The sequence below is a fragment of the Hyla sarda genome, unplaced genomic scaffold (genome assembly GCF_029499605.1).
Source record: "Hyla sarda isolate aHylSar1 unplaced genomic scaffold, aHylSar1.hap1 scaffold_303, whole genome shotgun sequence".
Lineage (NCBI taxonomy): Eukaryota > Metazoa > Chordata > Amphibia > Anura > Hylidae > Hyla > Hyla sarda.
This window is the reverse complement of record NW_026609748.1, coordinates 79,519-101,998: the sequence shown is the minus strand read 5'-3', so window position 1 is coordinate 101,998 and position 22,480 is coordinate 79,519. Positions and strand designations below refer to the sequence as shown.

At 46.0% G+C, this 22,480-nt stretch overlaps 9 non-coding genes across 9 annotated transcripts; all 9 read left to right on the top strand.

The window, feature by feature from the left end:
* Positions 1-1,998: 1,998 nt before the first annotated feature.
* Positions 1,999-2,189, top strand: LOC130327883 (U2 spliceosomal RNA). Its single transcript, XR_008872181.1, has one exon. It is a non-coding gene; the product is annotated as a U2 spliceosomal RNA (small nuclear RNA).
* Positions 2,190-4,278: 2,089 nt separating this feature from the next.
* On the top strand, positions 4,279-4,469 carry LOC130327882 (U2 spliceosomal RNA). Its single transcript, XR_008872180.1, has one exon. It is a non-coding gene; the product is annotated as a U2 spliceosomal RNA (small nuclear RNA).
* A 2,087-nt stretch (positions 4,470-6,556) lies between these two features.
* Positions 6,557-6,747, top strand: LOC130327881 (U2 spliceosomal RNA). Its single transcript, XR_008872179.1, has one exon. It is a non-coding gene; the product is annotated as a U2 spliceosomal RNA (small nuclear RNA).
* A 2,089-nt stretch (positions 6,748-8,836) lies between these two features.
* Positions 8,837-9,027, top strand: LOC130327879 (U2 spliceosomal RNA). The gene has a single exon (XR_008872177.1). It is a non-coding gene; the product is annotated as a U2 spliceosomal RNA (small nuclear RNA).
* A 2,095-nt stretch (positions 9,028-11,122) lies between these two features.
* LOC130327878 (U2 spliceosomal RNA) lies at positions 11,123-11,313 on the top strand. The gene has a single exon (XR_008872176.1). It is a non-coding gene; the product is annotated as a U2 spliceosomal RNA (small nuclear RNA).
* Positions 11,314-13,400: 2,087 nt separating this feature from the next.
* Positions 13,401-13,591, top strand: LOC130327877 (U2 spliceosomal RNA). The gene has a single exon (XR_008872175.1). It is a non-coding gene; the product is annotated as a U2 spliceosomal RNA (small nuclear RNA).
* A 2,089-nt stretch (positions 13,592-15,680) lies between these two features.
* On the top strand, positions 15,681-15,871 carry LOC130327876 (U2 spliceosomal RNA). The gene has a single exon (XR_008872174.1). It is a non-coding gene; the product is annotated as a U2 spliceosomal RNA (small nuclear RNA).
* Positions 15,872-17,965: 2,094 nt separating this feature from the next.
* On the top strand, positions 17,966-18,156 carry LOC130327874 (U2 spliceosomal RNA). The gene has a single exon (XR_008872173.1). It is a non-coding gene; the product is annotated as a U2 spliceosomal RNA (small nuclear RNA).
* A 2,082-nt stretch (positions 18,157-20,238) lies between these two features.
* LOC130327873 (U2 spliceosomal RNA) lies at positions 20,239-20,429 on the top strand. The gene has a single exon (XR_008872172.1). It is a non-coding gene; the product is annotated as a U2 spliceosomal RNA (small nuclear RNA).
* The last annotated feature ends 2,051 nt before the right edge of the window (positions 20,430-22,480 follow it).

Genomic DNA, 22,480 nt, shown 5'->3' with positions numbered 1-22,480 from the left:
GCCTTGCTGCTGCTGCTGCTGCAGCCAAAAAACAAAAGGTGGTGCTGCTGCTGCTTCTGCTTCTGCTTGTGTCTGGCCGCTGTTGGAGCGTCCAGGCACAGGACTTCTGCTGCTGCTGACTAAATGGCCTCCTTAATTGGATCATTTGAGTAGCCAGCACACCTGTGCAGGTAGGGCATGACATGATAGGCAGCTGCCTTGATAGCGGGTGGGTGCTGAATGTTCCTAATTGACAAAATAAGATTAATGCTTATGAAGAAATATAAAATCTCATCCCTTCCCCAATATCGCGCCACACCCCTACCCCTTAATTCCCTGGTTGAACTTGATGGACATATGTCTTTTTTCGACCGTACTAACTATGTAACTATGTAACATAACATGGGGGGGGGGGTCTCCTGGCTGTTCACACAGGTGTGTCATTGCTGTAGATTGACCATGCATTGCTTCTGTGGTATTGCAAAGGCAAAGACAAATGCTTCCAGCCATCCATTGCACTAATGGATTGGTCATCAGCTGGCTGTCTATGTCCCGCATCAATATAGACCAAAGTACAGAGGGTTAGGCTATGCTATTGTGCACCTACCTGATGCATCAGAAGGTGCGAGGCCCTTGCTAAATTCTGTGCACAGACTTTGAGATCTATGCTTTAGACTGTATCTAAACCTGCTCCAACATGGACTGACATTCTGGCCTACTTTCAGCCGATGCGACTTGTCTGTCGCTGAACAGTCGCTTTTTATGTATTCAGCACCTATGTATAATGTTGTAAAAATGCTCTAGAAGCTAAAGTCGCAGAAATGTCACACATATTTGGCCTGCAACTTTCTGTGCGACAAATTCAGACAGGAAAAATCAGTATAAATCCTTAGAAAATTATCCCCCAGTGTCTCCATCTGCTGGCGGTATTGAATAAGCATTGCTGCACTGATGGGGTATGCATTAGACGAAAAAAAAGAAGAAAAAGAAGAATAATACGCCCAGAAAAGAGGCGAAAAGGAGAAAAACGTAAAAAAACGTGAAAAAAAAGTAAGAGGAAGAGAAGGGAAAAAAAGGTGGAAATGGGTTTAAAAGTGATTTCGGCGGAGAAATATATATATATATATATATATATATATATATATATATGCGCACACACACACATATATATAAACGTATTCTCCGTTGAGATATTGCAGCCGCTGCTGTGTCCAGGCCCAGGAGCCTTAGCACTGTGCTGTGATGTCACTCAATACCACTGACATCACTAGGTGTAAACAACATCTCTCCTTTGCTGTGTATGTGACTATGGAGCTGTTTGGTGATGTCGTCTATTATGGCCTTCATAGAAGCAACAGGAGATTGTTGCATCCATCTAGAACCCTCAGAACTACAGTGCTATGATGTCACTCACTTCCACAGGCCTTGCAGAGTAAACAACAACAACCCAGCTTTGTTGTGTATGTAACCATAGGGATTTGTGATGTCACCTAGAACCTTCACAGCAGCGACAGCTTTATGAGGAGCATCAGCACTGCTCTGCCTGAGCAGAACCATCACCGCCATAGGTTGTCAAATAACCCGGGTTTAACCCACACAGGTAAGTCCAATGGGGTGCAGGCATGTCCTCTATGCTTACAGCTTCCCGTGGGTGTTGGTTTGATACCGTTTGGGGACAGCCAAGGAGGCATCTGCAGGCAACAAAGGTAGGTGTGTGCTTGTGTGTGTGTTTCCTATGCAGATCCTAAGCCCAGTGTCACATGCAAGTAGGAGGAGTAAGAAGGGTTCCTGGCAAATCCGGGTTATGGATTGCATTTAAAAAGGCCCCGTGGGAGTGCAATGGGCCCCTGTCTTGCTGCTTAGCAATAATGGTATGGGTTTAGGTTCTGCTGTGTGTACTGGTGGTTGACTGCCCCCCAGCCCAGAGTGTGCATGGAAAATTGTCTGGCAGCCTCCCTGACAGCAAGCAGTGATAGTGCCCATGAAGGGGACCTTGTTGGGCCCGCCCCTTTCACGGTTATCGCTTCTCGGCCTTTTGGCTAAGATCAAGTGTAGTATCTGTTCTTATCAGTTTAATATCTGATACGTCCCCTATCTGGGGACCATATATTAAATGGATTTTTGAGAACGGGGGCCGATTTCGAAGCTTGCTTCCGTCGCCCTATGCATTGACCCGATATGGCAGTATCTTCGGGTACAGTGCACCACCCCCTTACAGGGTTAAAAAGAAAGATTCCTACTTTCATTGCTACCTGCTTGCTGGCTAGCCAGCTAGCCAGCCCTGTGGGCCTTGCTGCTGCTGCTGCTGCAGCCAAAAAACAAAAGGTGGTGCTGCTGCTGCTTCTGCTTCTGCTTGTGTCTGGCCGCTGTTGGAGCGTCCAGGCACAGGACTTCTGCTGCTGCTGACTAAATGGCCTCCTTAATTGGATCATTTGAGTAGCCAGCACACCTGTGCAGGTAGGGCATGACATGATAGGCAGCTGCCTTGATAGCGGGTGGGTGCTGAATGTTCCTAATTGACAAAATAAGATTAATGCTTATGAAGAAATATAAAATCTCATCCCTTCCCCAATATCGCGCCACACCCCTACCCCTTAATTCCCTGGTTGAACTTGATGGACATATGTCTTTTTTCGACCGTACTAACTATGTAACTATGTAACATAACATGGGGGGGGGGGGGTCTCCTGGCTGTTCACACAGGTGTGTCATTGCTGTACATTGACCATGCATTGCTTCTGTGGTATTGCAAAGGCAAAGACAAATGCTTCCAGCCATCCATTGCACTAATGGATTGGTCATCAGCTGGCTGTCTATGTCCCGCATCAATATAGACCAAAGTACAGAGGGTTAGGCTATGCTATTGTGCACCTACCTGATGCATCAGAAGGTGCGAGGCCCTTGCTAAATTCTGTGCACAGACTTTGAGATCTATGCTTTAGACTGTATCTAAACCTGCTCCAACATGGACTGACATTCTGGCCTACTTTCAGCCGATGCGACTTGTCTGTCGCTGAACAGTCGCTTTTTATGTATTCAGCACCTATGTATAATGTTGTAAAAATGCTCTAGAAGCTAAAGTCGCAGAAATGTCACACATATTTGGCCTGCAACTTTCTGTGCGACAAATTCAGACAGGAAAAATCAGTATAAATCCTTAGAAAATTATCCCCCAGTGTCTCCATCTGCTGGCGGTATTGAATAAGCATTGCTGCACTGATGGGGTATGCATTAGACGAAAAAAAAGAAGAAAAAGAAGAATAATACGCCCAGAAAAGAGGCGAAAAGGAGAAAAACGTAAAAAAACGTGAAAAAAAAGTAAGAGGAAGAGAAGGGAAAAAAAGGTGGAAATGGGTTTAAAAGTGATTTCGGCGGAGAAATATATATATATATATATATATATATATATATATATATATATATATACGCGCACACACACACATATATATAAACGTATTCTCCGTTGAGATATTGCAGCCGCTGCTGTGTCCAGGCCCAGGAGCCTTAGCACTGTGCTGTGATGTCACTCAATACCACTGACATCACTAGGTGTAAACAACATCTCTCCTTTGCTGTGTATGTGACTATGGAGCTGTTTGGTGATGTCGTCTATTATGGCCTTCATAGAAGCAACAGGAGATTGTTGCATCCATCTAGAACCCTCAGAACTACAGTGCTATGATGTCACTCACTTCCACAGGCCTTGCAGAGTGTAAACAACAACAACCCAGCTTTGTTGTGTATGTAACCATAGGGATTTGTGATGTCACCTAGAACCTTCACAGCAGCGACAGCTTTATGAGGAGCATCAGCACTGCTCTGCCTGAGCAGAACCATCACCGCCATAGGTTGTCAAATAACCCGGGTTTAACCCACACAGGTAAGTCCAATGGGGTGCAGGCATGTCCTCTATGCTTACAGCTTCCCGTGGGTGTTGGTTTGATACCGTTTGGGGACAGCCAAGGAGGCATCTGCAGGCAACAAAGGTAGGTGTGTGCTTGTGTGTGTGTTTCCTATGCAGATCCTAAGCCCAGTGTCACATGCAAGTAGGAGGAGTAAGAAGGGTTCCTGGCAAATCCGGGTTATGGATTGCATTTAAAAAGGCCCCGTGGGAGTGCAATGGGCCCCTGTCTTGCTGCTTAGCAATAATGGTATGGGTTTAGGTTCTGCTGTGTGTACTGGTGGTTGACTGCCCCCCAGCCCAGAGTGTGCATGGAAAATTGTCTGGCAGCCTCCCTGACAGCAAGCAGTGATAGTGCCCATGAAGGGGACCTTGTTGGGCCCGCCCCTTTCACGGTTATCGCTTCTCGGCCTTTTGGCTAAGATCAAGTGTAGTATCTGTTCTTATCAGTTTAATATCTGATACGTCCCCTATCTGGGGACCATATATTAAATGGATTTTTGAGAACGGGGGCCGATTTCGAAGCTTGCTTCCGTCGCCCTATGCATTGACCCGATATGGCAGTATCTTCGGGTACAGTGCACCACCCCCTTACAGGGTTAAAAAGAAAGATTCCTACTTTCATTGCTACCTGCTTGCTGGCTAGCCAGCTAGCCAGCCCTGTGGGCCTTGCTGCTGCTGCTGCTGCAGCCAAAAAACAAAAGGTGGTGCTGCTGCTGCTTCTGCTTCTGCTTGTGTCTGGCCGCTGTTGGAGCGTCCAGGCACAGGACTTCTGCTGCTGCTGACTAAATGGCCTCCTTAATTGGATCATTTGAGTAGCCAGCACACCTGTGCAGGTAGGGCATGACATGATAGGCAGCTGCCTTGATAGCGGGTGGGTGCTGAATGTTCCTAATTGACAAAATAAGATTAATGCTTATGAAGAAATATAAAATCTCATCCCTTCCCCAATATCGCGCCACACCCCTACCCCTTAATTCCCTGGTTGAACTTGATGGACATATGTCTTTTTTCGACCGTACTAACTATGTAACTATGTAACATAACATGGGGGGGGGGGGGGGTCTCCTGGCTGTTCACACAGGTGTGTCATTGCTGTACATTGACCATGCATTGCTTCTGTGGTATTGCAAAGGCAAAGACAAATGCTTCCAGCCATCCATTGCACTAATGGATTGGTCATCAGCTGGCTGTCTATGTCCCGCATCAATATAGACCAAAGTACAGAGGGTTAGGCTATGCTATTGTGCACCTACCTGATGCATCAGAAGGTGCGAGGCCCTTGCTAAATTCTGTGCACAGACTTTGAGATCTATGCTTTAGACTGTATCTAAACCTGCTCCAACATGGACTGACATTCTGGCCTACTTTCAGCCGATGCGACTTGTCTGTCGCTGAACAGTCGCTTTTTATGTATTCAGCACCTATGTATAATGTTGTAAAAATGCTCTAGAAGCTAAAGTCGCAGAAATGTCACACATATTTGGCCTGCAACTTTCTGTGCGACAAATTCAGACAGGAAAAATCAGTATAAATCCTTAGAAAATTATCCCCCAGTGTCTCCATCTGCTGGCGGTATTGAATAAGCATTGCTGCACTGATGGGGTATGCATTAGACGAAAAAAAAGAAGAAAAAGAAGAATAATACGCCCAGAAAAGAGGCGAAAAGGAGAAAAACGTAAAAAAACGTGAAAAAAAAGTAAGAGGAAGAGAAGGGAAAAAAAGGTGGAAATGGGTTTAAAAGTGATTTCGGCGGAGAAATATATATATATATATATATATATATATATATATATATATATATGCGCACACACACACATATATATAAACGTATTCTCCGTTGAGATATTGCAGCCGCTGCTGTGTCCAGGCCCAGGAGCCTTAGCACTGTGCTGTGATGTCACTCAATACCACTGACATCACTAGGTGTAAACAACATCTCTCCTTTGCTGTGTATGTGACTATGGAGCTGTTTGGTGATGTCGTCTATTATGGCCTTCATAGAAGCAACAGGAGATTGTTGCATCCATCTAGAACCCTCAGAACTACAGTGCTATGATGTCACTCACTTCCACAGGCCTTGCAGAGTGTAAACAACAACAACCCAGCTTTGTTGTGTATGTAACCATAGGGATTTGTGATGTCACCTAGAACCTTCACAGCAGCGACAGCTTTATGAGGAGCATCAGCACTGCTCTGCCTGAGCAGAACCATCACCGCCATAGGTTGTCAAATAACCCGGGTTTAACCCACACAGGTAAGTCCAATGGGGTGCAGGCATGTCCTCTATGCTTACAGCTTCCCGTGGGTGTTGGTTTGATACCGTTTGGGGACAGCCAAGGAGGCATCTGCAGGCAACAAAGGTAGGTGTGTGCTTGTGTGTGTGTTTCCTATGCAGATCCTAAGCCCAGTGTCACATGCAAGTAGGAGGAGTAAGAAGGGTTCCTGGCAAATCCGGGTTATGGATTGCATTTAAAAAGGCCCCGTGGGAGTGCAATGGGCCCCTGTCTTGCTGCTTAGCAATAATGGTATGGGTTTAGGTTCTGCTGTGTGTACTGGTGGTTGACTGCCCCCCAGCCCAGAGTGTGCATGGAAAATTGTCTGGCAGCCTCCCTGACAGCAAGCAGTGATAGTGCCCATGAAGGGGACCTTGTTGGGCCCGCCCCTTTCACGGTTATCGCTTCTCGGCCTTTTGGCTAAGATCAAGTGTAGTATCTGTTCTTATCAGTTTAATATCTGATACGTCCCCTATCTGGGGACCATATATTAAATGGATTTTTGAGAACGGGGGCCGATTTCGAAGCTTGCTTCCGTCGCCCTATGCATTGACCCGATATGGCAGTATCTTCGGGTACAGTGCACCACCCCCTTACAGGGTTAAAAAGAAAGATTCCTACTTTCATTGCTACCTGCTTGCTGGCTAGCCAGCTAGCCAGCCCTGTGGGCCTTGCTGCTGCTGCTGCTGCAGCCAAAAAACAAAAGGTGGTGCTGCTGCTGCTTCTGCTTCTGCTTGTGTCTGGCCGCTGTTGGAGCGTCCAGGCACAGGACTTCTGCTGCTGCTGACTAAATGGCCTCCTTAATTGGATCATTTGAGTAGCCAGCACACCTGTGCAGGTAGGGCATGACATGATAGGCAGCTGCCTTGATAGCGGGTGGGTGCTGAATGTTCCTAATTGACAAAATAAGATTAATGCTTATGAAGAAATATAAAATCTCATCCCTTCCCCAATATCGCGCCACACCCCTACCCCTTAATTCCCTGGTTGAACTTGATGGACATATGTCTTTTTTCGACCGTACTAACTATGTAACTATGTAACATAACATGGGGGGGGGGGGTCTCCTGGCTGTTCACACAGGTGTGTCATTGCTGTACATTGACCATGCATTGCTTCTGTGGTATTGCAAAGGCAAAGACAAATGCTTCCAGCCATCCATTGCACTAATGGATTGGTCATCAGCTGGCTGTCTATGTCCCGCATCAATATAGACCAAAGTACAGAGGGTTAGGCTATGCTATTGTGCACCTACCTGATGCATCAGAAGGTGCGAGGCCCTTGCTAAATTCTGTGCACAGACTTTGAGATCTATGCTTTAGACTGTATCTAAACCTGCTCCAACATGGACTGACATTCTGGCCTACTTTCAGCCGATGCGACTTGTCTGTCGCTGAACAGTCGCTTTTTATGTATTCAGCACCTATGTATAATGTTGTAAAAATGCTCTAGAAGCTAAAGTCGCAGAAATGTCACACATATTTGGCCTGCAACTTTCTGTGCGACAAATTCAGACAGGAAAAATCAGTATAAATCCTTAGAAAATTATCCCCCAGTGTCTCCATCTGCTGGCGGTATTGAATAAGCATTGCTGCACTGATGGGGTATGCATTAGACGAAAAAAAAGAAGAAAAAGAAGAATAATACGCCCAGAAAAGAGGCGAAAAGGAGAAAAACGTAAAAAAAACGTGAAAAAAAAGTAAGAGGAAGAGAAGGGAAAAAAAGGTGGAAATGGGTTTAAAAGTGATTTCGGCGGAGAAATATATATATATATATATATATATATATATATATATATATATATATACGCGCACACACACACATATATATAAACGTATTCTCCGTTGAGATATTGCAGCCGCTGCTGTGTCCAGGCCCAGGAGCCTTAGCACTGTGCTGTGATGTCACTCAATACCACTGACATCACTAGGTGTAAACAACATCTCTCCTTTGCTGTGTATGTGACTATGGAGCTGTTTGGTGATGTCGTCTATTATGGCCTTCATAGAAGCAACAGGAGATTGTTGCATCCATCTAGAACCCTCAGAACTACAGTGCTATGATGTCACTCACTTCCACAGGCCTTGCAGAGTGTAAACAACAACAACCCAGCTTTGTTGTGTATGTAACCATAGGGATTTGTGATGTCACCTAGAACCTTCACAGCAGCGACAGCTTTATGAGGAGCATCAGCACTGCTCTGCCTGAGCAGAACCATCACCGCCATAGGTTGTCAAATAACCCGGGTTTAACCCACACAGGTAAGTCCAATGGGGTGCAGGCATGTCCTCTATGCTTACAGCTTCCCGTGGGTGTTGGTTTGATACCGTTTGGGGACAGCCAAGGAGGCATCTGCAGGCAACAAAGGTAGGTGTGTGCTTGTGTGTGTGTTTCCTATGCAGATCCTAAGCCCAGTGTCACATGCAAGTAGGAGGAGTAAGAAGGGTTCCTGGCAAATCCGGGTTATGGATTGCATTTAAAAAGGCCCCGTGGGAGTGCAATGGGCCCCTGTCTTGCTGCTTAGCAATAATGGTATGGGTTTAGGTTCTGCTGTGTGTACTGGTGGTTGACTGCCCCCCAGCCCAGAGTGTGCATGGAAAATTGTCTGGCAGCCTCCCTGACAGCAAGCAGTGATAGTGCCCATGAAGGGGACCTTGTTGGGCCCGCCCCTTTCACGGTTATCGCTTCTCGGCCTTTTGGCTAAGATCAAGTGTAGTATCTGTTCTTATCAGTTTAATATCTGATACGTCCCCTATCTGGGGACCATATATTAAATGGATTTTTGAGAACGGGGGCCGATTTCGAAGCTTGCTTCCGTCGCCCTATGCATTGACCCGATATGGCAGTATCTTCGGGTACAGTGCACCACCCCCTTACAGGGTTAAAAAGAAAGATTCCTACTTTCATTGCTACCTGCTTGCTGGCTAGCCAGCTAGCCAGCCCTGTGGGCCTTGCTGCTGCTGCTGCTGCAGCCAAAAAACAAAAGGTGGTGCTGCTGCTGCTTCTGCTTCTGCTTGTGTCTGGCCGCTGTTGGAGCGTCCAGGCACAGGACTTCTGCTGCTGCTGACTAAATGGCCTCCTTAATTGGATCATTTGAGTAGCCAGCACACCTGTGCAGGTAGGGCATGACATGATAGGCAGCTGCCTTGATAGCGGGTGGGTGCTGAATGTTCCTAATTGACAAAATAAGATTAATGCTTATGAAGAAATATAAAATCTCATCCCTTCCCCAATATCGCGCCACACCCCTACCCCTTAATTCCCTGGTTGAACTTGATGGACATATGTCTTTTTTCGACCGTACTAACTATGTAACTATGTAACATAACATGGGGGGGGGGGGGTCTCCTGGCTGTTCACACAGGTGTGTCATTGCTGTACATTGACCATGCATTGCTTCTGTGGTATTGTAAAGGCAAAGACAAATGCTTCCAGCCATCCATTGCACTAATGGATTGGTCATCAGCTGGCTGTCTATGTCCCGCATCAATATAGACCAAAGTACAGAGGGTTAGGCTATGCTATTGTGCACCTACCTGATGCATCAGAAGGTGCGAGGCCCTTGCTAAATTCTGTGCACAGACTTTGAGATCTATGCTTTAGACTGTATCTAAACCTGCTCCAACATGGACTGACATTCTGGCCTACTTTCAGCCGATGCGACTTGTCTGTCGCTGAACAGTCGCTTTTTATGTATTCAGCACCTATGTATAATGTTGTAAAAATGCTCTAGAAGCTAAAGTCGCAGAAATGTCACACATATTTGGCCTGCAACTTTCTGTGCGACAAATTCAGACAGGAAAAATCAGTATAAATCCTTAGAAAATTATCCCCCAGTGTCTCCATCTGCTGGCGGTATTGAATAAGCATTGCTGCACTGATGGGGTATGCATTAGACGAAAAAAAAGAAGAAAAAGAAGAATAATACGCCCAGAAAAGAGGCGAAAAGGAGAAAAACGTAAAAAAACGTGAAAAAAAAGTAAGAGGAAGAGAAGGGAAAAAAAGGTGGAAATGGGTTTAAAAGTGATTTCGGCGGAGAAATATATATATATATATATATATATATATATATATATATATATATATATATATACGCGCACACACACACATATATATAAACGTATTCTCCGTTGAGATATTGCAGCCGCTGCTGTGTCCAGGCCCAGGAGCCTTAGCACTGTGCTGTGATGTCACTCAATACCACTGACATCACTAGGTGTAAACAACATCTCTCCTTTGCTGTGTATGTGACTATGGAGCTGTTTGGTGATGTCGTCTATTATGGCCTTCATAGAAGCAACAGGAGATTGTTGCATCCATCTAGAACCCTCAGAACTACAGTGCTATGATGTCACTCACTTCCACAGGCCTTGCAGAGTGTAAACAACAACAACCCAGCTTTGTTGTGTATGTAACCATAGGGATTTGTGATGTCACCTAGAACCTTCACAGCAGCGACAGCTTTATGAGGAGCATCAGCACTGCTCTGCCTGAGCAGAACCATCACCGCCATAGGTTGTCAAATAACCCGGGTTTAACCCACACAGGTAAGTCCAATGGGGTGCAGGCATGTCCTCTATGCTTACAGCTTCCCGTGGGTGTTGGTTTGATACCGTTTGGGGACAGCCAAGGAGGCATCTGCAGGCAACAAAGGTAGGTGTGTGCTTGTGTGTGTGTTTCCTATGCAGATCCTAAGCCCAGTGTCACATGCAAGTAGGAGGAGTAAGAAGGGTTCCTGGCAAATCCGGGTTATGGATTGCATTTAAAAAGGCCCCGTGGGAGTGCAATGGGCCCCTGTCTTGCTGCTTAGCAATAATGGTATGGGTTTAGGTTCTGCTGTGTGTACTGGTGGTTGACTGCCCCCCAGCCCAGAGTGTGCATGGAAAATTGTCTGGCAGCCTCCCTGACAGCAAGCAGTGATAGTGCCCATGAAGGGGACCTTGTTGGGCCCGCCCCTTTCACGGTTATCGCTTCTCGGCCTTTTGGCTAAGATCAAGTGTAGTATCTGTTCTTATCAGTTTAATATCTGATACGTCCCCTATCTGGGGACCATATATTAAATGGATTTTTGAGAACGGGGGCCGATTTCGAAGCTTGCTTCCGTCGCCCTATGCATTGACCCGATATGGCAGTATCTTCGGGTACAGTGCACCACCCCCTTACAGGGTTAAAAAGAAAGATTCCTACTTTCATTGCTACCTGCTTGCTGGCTAGCCAGCTAGCCAGCCCTGTGGGCCTTGCTGCTGCTGCTGCTGCAGCCAAAAAACAAAAGGTGGTGCTGCTGCTGCTTCTGCTTCTGCTTGTGTCTGGCCGCTGTTGGAGCGTCCAGGCACAGGACTTCTGCTGCTGCTGACTAAATGGCCTCCTTAATTGGATCATTTGAGTAGCCAGCACACCTGTGCAGGTAGGGCATGACATGATAGGCAGCTGCCTTGATAGCGGGTGGGTGCTGAATGTTCCTAATTGACAAAATAAGATTAATGCTTATGAAGAAATATAAAATCTCATCCCTTCCCCAATATCGCGCCACACCCCTACCCCTTAATTCCCTGGTTGAACTTGATGGACATATGTCTTTTTTCGACCGTACTAACTATGTAACTATGTAACATAACATGGGGGGGGGGGGGGGTCTCCTGGCTGTTCACACAGGTGTGTCATTGCTGTACATTGACCATGCATTGCTTCTGTGGTATTGCAAAGGCAAAGACAAATGCTTCCAGCCATCCATTGCACTAATGGATTGGTCATCAGCTGGCTGTCTATGTCCCGCATCAATATAGACCAAAGTACAGAGGGTTAGGCTATGCTATTGTGCACCTACCTGATGCATCAGAAGGTGCGAGGCCCTTGCTAAATTCTGTGCACAGACTTTGAGATCTATGCTTTAGACTGTATCTAAACCTGCTCCAACATGGACTGACATTCTGGCCTACTTTCAGCCGATGCGACTTGTCTGTCGCTGAACAGTCGCTTTTTATGTATTCAGCACCTATGTATAATGTTGTAAAAATGCTCTAGAAGCTAAAGTCGCAGAAATGTCACACATATTTGGCCTGCAACTTTCTGTGCGACAAATTCAGACAGGAAAAATCAGTATAAATCCTTAGAAAATTATCCCCCAGTGTCTCCATCTGCTGGCGGTATTGAATAAGCATTGCTGCACTGATGGGGTATGCATTAGACGAAAAAAAAGAAGAAAAAGAAGAATAATACGCCCAGAAAAGAGGCGAAAAGGAGAAAAACGTAAAAAAACGTGAAAAAAAAGTAAGAGGAAGAGAAGGAAAAAAAAGGTGGAAATGGGTTTAAAAGTGATTTCGGCGGAGAAATATATATATATATATATATATATATATATATATATATATATACGCGCACACACACACATATATATAAACGTATTCTCCGTTGAGATATTGCAGCCGCTGCTGTGTCCAGGCCCAGGAGCCTTAGCACTGTGCTGTGATGTCACTCAATACCACTGACATCACTAGGTGTAAACAACATCTCTCCTTTGCTGTGTATGTGACTATGGAGCTGTTTGGTGATGTCGTCTATTATGGCCTTCATAGAAGCAACAGGAGATTGTTGCATCCATCTAGAACCCTCAGAACTACAGTGCTATGATGTCACTCACTTCCACAGGCCTTGCAGAGTGTAAACAACAACAACCCAGCTTTGTTGTGTATGTAACCATAGGGATTTGTGATGTCACCTAGAACCTTCACAGCAGCGACAGCTTTATGAGGAGCATCAGCACTGCTCTGCCTGAGCAGAACCATCACCGCCATAGGTTGTCAAATAACCCGGGTTTAACCCACACAGGTAAGTCCAATGGGGTGCAGGCATGTCCTCTATGCTTACAGCTTCCCGTGGGTGTTGGTTTGATACCGTTTGGGGACAGCCAAGGAGGCATCTGCAGGCAACAAAGGTAGGTGTGTGCTTGTGTGTGTGTTTCCTATGCAGATCCTAAGCCCAGTGTCACATGCAAGTAGGAGGAGTAAGAAGGGTTCCTGGCAAATCCGGGTTATGGATTGCATTTAAAAAGGCCCCGTGGGAGTGCAATGGGCCCCTGTCTTGCTGCTTAGCAATAATGGTATGGGTTTAGGTTCTGCTGTGTGTACTGGTGGTTGACTGCCCCCCAGCCCAGAGTGTGCATGGAAAATTGTCTGGCAGCCTCCCTGACAGCAAGCAGTGATAGTGCCCATGAAGGGGACCTTGTTGGGCCCGCCCCTTTCACGGTTATCGCTTCTCGGCCTTTTGGCTAAGATCAAGTGTAGTATCTGTTCTTATCAGTTTAATATCTGATACGTCCCCTATCTGGGGACCATATATTAAATGGATTTTTGAGAACGGGGGCCGATTTCGAAGCTTGCTTCCGTCGCCCTATGCATTGACCCGATATGGCAGTATCTTCGGGTACAGTGCACCACCCCCTTACAGGGTTAAAAAGAAAGATTCCTACTTTCATTGCTACCTGCTTGCTGGCTAGCCAGCTAGCCAGCCCTGTGGGCCTTGCTGCTGCTGCTGCTGCAGCCAAAAAACAAAAGGTGGTGCTGCTGCTGCTTCTGCTTCTGCTTGTGTCTGGCCGCTGTTGGAGCGTCCAGGCACAGGACTTCTGCTGCTGCTGACTAAATGGCCTCCTTAATTGGATCATTTGAGTAGCCAGCACACCTGTGCAGGTAGGGCATGACATGATAGGCAGCTGCCTTGATAGCGGGTGGGTGCTGAATGTTCCTAATTGACAAAATAAGATTAATGCTTATGAAGAAATATAAAATCTCATCCCTTCCCCAATATCGCGCCACACCCCTACCCCTTAATTCCCTGGTTGAACTTGATGGACATATGTCTTTTTTCGACCGTACTAACTATGTAACTATGTAACATAACATGGGGGGGGGGGGGTCTCCTGGCTGTTCACACAGGTGTGTCATTGCTGTACATTGACCATGCATTGCTTCTGTGGTATTGCAAAGGCAAAGACAAATGCTTCCAGCCATCGATTGCACTAATGGATTGGTCATCAGCTGGCTGTCTATGTCCCGCATCAATATAGACCAAAGTACAGAGGGTTAGGCTATGCTATTGTGCACCTACCTGATGCATCAGAAGGTGCGAGGCCCTTGCTAAATTCTGTGCACAGACTTTGAGATCTATGCTTTAGACTGTATCTAAACCTGCTCCAACATGGACTGACATTCTGGCCTACTTTCAGCCGATGCGACTTGTCTGTCGCTGAACAGTCGCTTTTTATGTATTCAGCACCTATGTATAATGTTGTAAAAATGCTCTAGAAGCTAAAGTCGCAGAAATGTCACACATATTTGGCCTGCAACTTTCTGTGCGACAAATTCAGACAGGAAAAATCAGTATAAATCCTTAGAAAATTATCCCCCAGTGTCTCCATCTGCTGGCGGTATTGAATAAGCATTGCTGCACTGATGGGGTATGCATTAGACGAAAAAAAAGAAGAAAAAGAAGAATAATACGCCCAGAAAAGAGGCGAAAAGGAGAAAAACGTAAAAAAACGTGAAAAAAAAGTAAGAGGAAGAGAAGGGGAAAAAAGGTGGAAATGGGTTTAAAAGTGATTTCGGCGGAGAAATATATATATATATATATATATATATATATATATATATATATATATACGCGCACACACACACATATATATAAACGTATTCTCCGTTGAGATATTGCAGCCGCTGCTGTGTCCAGGCCCAGGAGCCTTAGCACTGTGCTGTGATGTCACTCAATACCACTGACATCACTAGGTGTAAACAACATCTCTCCTTTGCTGTGTATGTGACTATGGAGCTGTTTGGTGATGTCGTCTATTATGGCCTTCATAGAAGCAACAGGAGATTGTTGCATCCATCTAGAACCCTCAGAACTACAGTGCTATGATGTCACTCACTTCCACAGGCCTTGCAGAGTGTAAACAACAACAACCCAGCTTTGTTGTGTATGTAACCATAGGGATTTGTGATGTCACCTAGAACCTTCACAGCAGCGACAGCTTTATGAGGAGCATCAGCACTGCTCTGCCTGAGCAGAACCATCACCGCCATAGGTTGTCAAATAACCCGGGTTTAACCCACACAGGTAAGTCCAATGGGGTGCAGGCATGTCCTCTATGCTTACAGCTTCCCGTGGGTGTTGGTTTGATACCGTTTGGGGACAGCCAAGGAGGCATCTGCAGGCAACAAAGGTAGGTGTGTGCTTGTGTGTGTGTTTCCTATGCAGATCCTAAGCCCAGTGTCACATGCAAGTAGGAGGAGTAAGAAGGGTTCCTGGCAAATCCGGGTTATGGATTGCATTTAAAAAAGCCCCGTGGGAGTGCAATGGGCCCCTGTCTTGCTGCTTAGCAATAATGGTATGGGTTTAGGTTCTGCTGTGTGTACTGGTGGTTGACTGCCCCCCAGCCCAGAGTGTGCATGGAAAATTGTCTGGCAGCCTCCCTGACAGCAAGCAGTGATAGTGCCCATGAAGGGGACCTTGTTGGGCCCGCCCCTTTCACGGTTATCGCTTCTCGGCCTTTTGGCTAAGATCAAGTGTAGTATCTGTTCTTATCAGTTTAATATCTGATACGTCCCCTATCTGGGGACCATATATTAAATGGATTTTTGAGAACGGGGGCCGATTTCGAAGCTTGCTTCCGTCGCCCTATGCATTGACCCGATATGGCAGTATCTTCGGGTACAGTGCACCACCCCCTTACAGGGTTAAAAAGAAAGATTCCTACTTTCATTGCTACCTGCTTGCTGGCTAGCCAGCTAGCCAGCCCTGTGGGCCTTGCTGCTGCTGCTGCTGCAGCCAAAAAACAAAAGGTGGTGCTGCTGCTGCTGCTGCTTCTGCTTCTGCTTGTGTCTGGCCGCTGTTGGAGCGTCCAGGCACAGGACTTCTGCTGCTGCTGACTAAATGGCCTCCTTAATTGGATCATTTGAGTAGCCAGCACACCTGTTCAGGTAGGGCATGACATGATAGGCAACTGCCTTGATAGCGGGTGGGTGCTGAATGTTCCTAATTGACAAAATAAGATTAATGCTTATGAAGTAATATAAAATCTCATCCCTTCCCCAATATCGCGCCACACCCCTACCCCTTAATTCCCTGGTTGAACTTGATGGACATATGTCTTTTTTCGACCGTACTAACTATGTAACTATGTAACATAACATGGGGGGGGGGGGTCTCCTGGCTGTTCACACAGGTGTGTCATTGCTGTACATTGACCATGCATTGCTTCTGTGGTATTGCAAAGGCAAAGACAAATGCTTCCAGCCATCCATTGCACTAATGGATTGGTCATCAGCTGGCTGTCTATGTCCCGCATCAATATAGACCAAAGTACAGAGGGTTAGGCTATGCTATTGTGCACCTACCTGATGCATCAGAAGGTGCGAGGCCCTTGCTAAATTCTGTGCACAGACTTTGAGATCTATGCTTTAGACTGTATCTAAACCTGCTCCAACATGGACTGACATTCTGGCCTACTTTCAGCCGATGCGACTTGTCTGTCGCTGAACAGTCGCTTTTTATGTATTCAGCACCTATGTATAATGTTGTAAAAATGCTCTAGAAGCTAAAGTCGCAGAAATGTCACACATATTTGGCCTGCAACTTTCTGTGCGACAAATTCAGACAGGAAAAATCAGTATAAATCCTTAGAAAATTATCCCCCAGTGTCTCCATCTGCTGGCGGTATTGAATAAGCATTGCTGCACTGATGGGGTATGCATTAGACGAAAAAAAAGAAGAAAAAGAAGAATAATACGCCCAGAAAAGAGGCGAAAAGGAGAAAAACGTAAAAAAACGTGAAAAAAAAGTAAGAGGAAGAGAAGGGAAAAAAAGGTGGAAATGGGTTTAAAAGAGATTTCGGCGGAGAAATATATATATATATATATATATATATATATATATATATATATATACGCGCACACACACACACATATATATAAACGTATTCTCCGTTGAGATATTGCAGCCGCTGCTGTGTCCAGGCCCAGGAGCCTTAGCACTGTGCTGTGATGTCACTCAATACCACTGACATCACTAGGTGTAAACAACATCTCTCCTTTGCTGTGTATGTGACTATGGAGCTGTTTGGTAATGTCGTCTATTATGGCCTTCATAGAAGCAACAGGAGATTGTTGCATCCATCTAGAACCCTCAGAACTACAGTGCTATGATGTCACTCACTTCCACAGGCCTTGCAGAGTGTAAACAACAACAACCCAGCTTTGTTGTGTATGTAACCATAGGGATTTGTGATGTCACCTAGAACCTTCACAGCAGCGACAGCTTTATGAGGAGCATCAGCACTGCTCTGCCTGAGCAGAACCATCACCGCCATAGGTTGTCAAATAACCCGGGTTTAACCCACACAGGTAAGTCCAATGGGGTGCAGGCATGTCCTCTATGCTTACAGCTTCCCGTGGGTGTTGGTTTGATACCGTTTGGGGACAGCCAAGGAGGCATCTGCAGGCAACAAAGGTAGGTGTGTGCTTGTGTGTGTGTTTCCTATGCAGATCCTAAGCCCAGTGTCACATGCAAGTAGGAGGAGTAAGAAGGGTTCCTGGCAAATCCGGGTTATGGATTGCATTTAAAAAGGCCCCGTGGGAGTGCAATGGGCCCCTGTCTTGCTGCTTAGCAATAATGGTATGGGTTTAGGTTCTGCTGTGTGTACTGGTGGTTGACTGCCCCCCAGCCCAGAGTGTGCATGGAAAATTGTCTGGCAGCCTCCCTGACAGCAAGCAGTGATAGTGCCCATGAAGGGGACCTTGTTGGGCCCGCCCCTTTCACGGTTATCGCTTCTCGGCCTTTTGGCTAAGATCAAGTGTAGTATCTGTTCTTATCAGTTTAATATCTGATACGTCCCCTATCTGGGGACCATATATTAAATGGATTTTTGAGAACGGGGGCCGATTTCGAAGCTTGCTTCCGTCGCCCTATGCATTGACCCGATATGGCAGTATCTTCGGGTACAGTGCACCACCCCCTTACAGGGTTAAAAAGAAAGATTCCTACTTTCATTGCTACCTGCTTGCTGGCTAGCCAGCTAGCCAGCCCTGTGGGCCTTGCTGCTGCTGCTGCTGCAGCCAAAAAACAAAAGGTGGTGCTGCTGCTGCTTCTGCTTCTGCTTGTGTCTGGCCGCTGTTGGAGCGTCCAGGCACAGGACTTCTGCTGCTGCTGACTAAATGGCCTCCTTAATTGGATCATTTGAGTAGCCAGCACACCTGTGCAGGTAGGGCATGACATGATAGGCAGCTGCCTTGATAGCGGGTGGGTGCTGAATGTTCCTAATTGACAAAATAAGATTAATGCTTATGAAGAAATATAAAATCTCAACCCTTCCCCAATATCGCGCCACACCCCTACCCCTTAATTCCCTGGTTGAACTTGATGGACATATGTCTTTTTTCGACCGTACTAACTATGTAACTATGTGACATAACATGGGGGGGGGGGGGGTCTCCTGGCTGTTCACACAGGTGTGTCATTGCTGTACATTGACCATGCATTGCTTCTGTGGTATTGCAAAGGCAAAGACAAATGCTTCCAGCCATCCATTGCACTAATGGATTGGTCATCAGCTGGCTGTCTATGTCCCGCATCAATATAGACCAAAGTACAGAGGGTTAGGCTATGCTATTGTGCACCTACCTGATGCATCAGAAGGTGCGAGGCCCTTGCTAAATTCTGTGCACAGACTTTGAGATCTATGCTTTAGACTGTATCTAAACCTGCTCCAACATGGACTGACATTCTGGCCTACTTTCAGCCGATGCGACTTGTCTGTCGCTGAACAGTCGCTTTTTATGTATTCAGCACCTATGTATAATGTTGTAAAAATGCTCTAGAAGCTAAAGTCGCAGAAATGTCACACATATTTGGCCTGCAACTTTCTGTGCGACAAATTCAGACAGGAAAAATCAGTATAAATCCTTAGAAAATTATCCCCCAGTGTCTCCATCTGCTGGCGGTATTGAATAAGCATTGCTGCACTGATGGGGTATGCATTAGACGAAAAAAAAGAAGAAAAAGAAGAATAATACGCCCAGAAAAGAGGCGAAAAGGAGAAAAACGTAAAAAAACGTGAAAAAAAAGTAAGAGGAAGAGAAGGGAAAAAAAGGTGGAAATGGGTTTAAAAGTGATTTCGGCGGAGAAATATATATATATATATATATATATATATATATATATATACGCGCACACACACACATATATATAAACGTATTCTCCGTTGAGATATTGCAGCCGCTGCTGTGTCCAGGCCCAGGAGCCTTAGCACTGTGCTGTGATGTCACTCAATACCACTGACATCACTAGGTGTAAACAACATCTCTCCTTTGCTGTGTATGTGACTATGGAGCTGTTTGGTGATGTCGTCTATTATGGCCTTCATAGAAGCAACAGGAGATTGTTGCATCCATCTAGAACCCTCAGAACTACAGTGCTATGATGTCACTCACTTCCACAGGCCTTGCAGAGTGTAAACAACAACAACCCAGCTTTGTTGTGTATGTAACCATAGGGATTTGTGATGTCACCTAGAACCTTCACAGCAGCGACAGCTTTATGAGGAGCATCAGCACTGCTCTGCCTGAGCAGAACCATCACCGCCATAGGTTGTCAAATAACCCGGGTTTAACCCACACAGGTAAGTCCAATGGGGTGCAGGCATGTCCTCTATGCTTACAGCTTCCCGTGGGTGTTGGTTTGATACCGTTTGGGGACAGCCAAGGAGGCATCTGCAGGCAACAAAGGTAGGTGTGTGCTTGTGTGTGTGTTTCCTATGCAGATCCTAAGCCCAGTGTCACATGCAAGTAGGAGGAGTAAGAAGGGTTCCTGGCAAATCCGGGTTATGGATTGCATTTAAAAAGGCCCCGTGGGAGTGCAATGGGCCCCTGTCTTGCTGCTTAGCAATAATGGTATGGGTTTAGGTTCTGCTGTGTGTACTGGTGGTTGACTGCCCCCCAGCCCAGAGTGTGCATGGAAAATTGTCTGGCAGCCTCCCTGACAGCAAGCAGTGATAGTGCCCATGAAGGGGACCTTGTTGGGCCCGCCCCTTTCACGGTTATCGCTTCTCGGCCTTTTGGCTAAGATCAAGTGTAGTATCTGTTCTTATCAGTTTAATATCTGATACGTCCCCTATCTGGGGACCATATATTAAATGGATTTTTGAGAACGGGGGCCGATTTCGAAGCTTGCTTCCGTCGCCCTATGCATTGACCCGATATGGCAGTATCTTCGGGTACAGTGCACCACCCCCTTACAGGGTTAAAAAGAAAGATTCCTACTTTCATTGCTACCTGCTTGCTGGCTAGCCAGCTAGCCAGCCCTGTGGGCCTTGCTGCTGCTGCTGCTGCAGCCAAAAAACAAAAGGTGGTGCTGCTGCTGCTTCTGCTTCTGCTTGTGTCTGGCCGCTGTTGGAGCGTCCAGGCACAGGACTTCTGCTGCTGCTGACTAAATGGCCTCCTTAATTGGATCATTTGAGTAGCCAGCACACCTGTGCAGGTAGGGCATGACATGATAGGCAGCTGCCTTGATAGCGGGTGGGTGCTGAATGTTCCTAATTGACAAAATAAGATTAATGCTTATGAAGAAATATAAAATCTCATCCCTTCCCCAATATCGCGCCACACCCCTACCCCTTAATTCCCTGGTTGAACTTGATGGACATATGTCTTTTTTCGACCGTACTAACTATGTAACTATGTAACATAACATGGGGGGGGGGGGGTCTCCTGGCTGTTCACACAGGTGTGTCATTGCTGTACATTGACCATGCATTGCTTCTGTGGTATTGCAAAGGCAAAGACAAATGCTTCCAGCCATCCATTGCACTAATGGATTGGTCATCAGCTGGCTGTCTATGTCCCGCATCAATATAGACCAAAGTACAGAGGGTTAGGCTATGCTATTGTGCACCTACCTGATGCATCAGAAGGTGCGAGGCCCTTGCTAAATTCTGTGCACAGACTTTGAGATCTATGCTTTAGACTGTATCTAAACCTGCTCCAACATGGACTGACATTCTGGCCTACTTTCAGCCGATGCGACTTGTCTGTCGCTGAACAGTCGCTTTTTATGTATTCAGCACCTATGTATAATGTTGTAAAAATGCTCTAGAAGCTAAAGTCGCAGAAATGTCACACATATTTGGCCTGCAACTTTCTGTGCGACAAATTCAGACAGGAAAAATCAGTATAAATCCTTAGAAAATTATCCCCCAGTGTCTCCATCTGCTGGCGGTATTGAATAAGCATTGCTGCACTGATGGGGTATGCATTAGACGAAAAAAAAGAAGAAAAAGAAGAATAATACGCCCAGAAAAGAGGCGAAAAGGAGAAAAACGTAAAAAAACGTGAAAAAAAAGTAAGAGGAAGAGAAGGGAAAAAAAGGTGGAAATGGGTTTAAAAGTGATTTCGGCGGAGAAATATATATATATATATATATATATATATATATATATATATATATATATATATATGTATATATATATATATATATACGCGCACACACACACATATATATAAACGTATTCTCCGTTGAGATATTGCAGCCGCTGCTGTGTCCAGGCCCAGGAGCCTTAGCACTGTGCTGTGATGTCACTCAATACCACTGACATCACTAGGTGTAAACAACATCTCTCCTTTGCTGTGTATGTGACTATGGAGCTGTTTGGTGATGTCGTCTATTATGGCCTTCATAGAAGCAACAGGAGATTGTTGCATCCATCTAGAACCCTCAGAACTACAGTGCTATGATGTCACTCACTTCCACAGGCCTTGCAGAGTGTAAACAACAACAACCCAGCTTTGTTGTGTATGTAACCATAGGGATTTGTGATGTCACCTAGAACCTTCACAGCAGCGACAGCTTTATGAGGAGCATCAGCACTGCTCTGCCTGAGCAGAACCATCACCGCCATAGGTTGTCAAATAACCCGGGTTTAACCCACACAGGTAAGTCCAATGGGGTGCAGGCATGTCCTCTATGCTTACAGCTTCCCGTGGGTGTTGGTTTGATACCGTTTGGGGACAGCCAAGGAGGCATCTGCAGGCAACAAAGGTAGGTGTGTGCTTGTGTGTGTGTTTCCTATGCAGATCCTAAGCCCAGTGTCACATGCAAGTAGGAGGAGTAAGAAGGGTTCCTGGCAAATCCGGGTTATGGATTGCATTTAAAAAGGCCCCGTGGGAGTGCAATGGGCCCCTGTCTTGCTGCTTAGCAATAATGGTATGGGTTTAGGTTCTGCTGTGTGTACTGGTGGTTGACTGCCCCCCAGCCCAGAGTGTGCATGGAAAATTGTCTGGCAGCC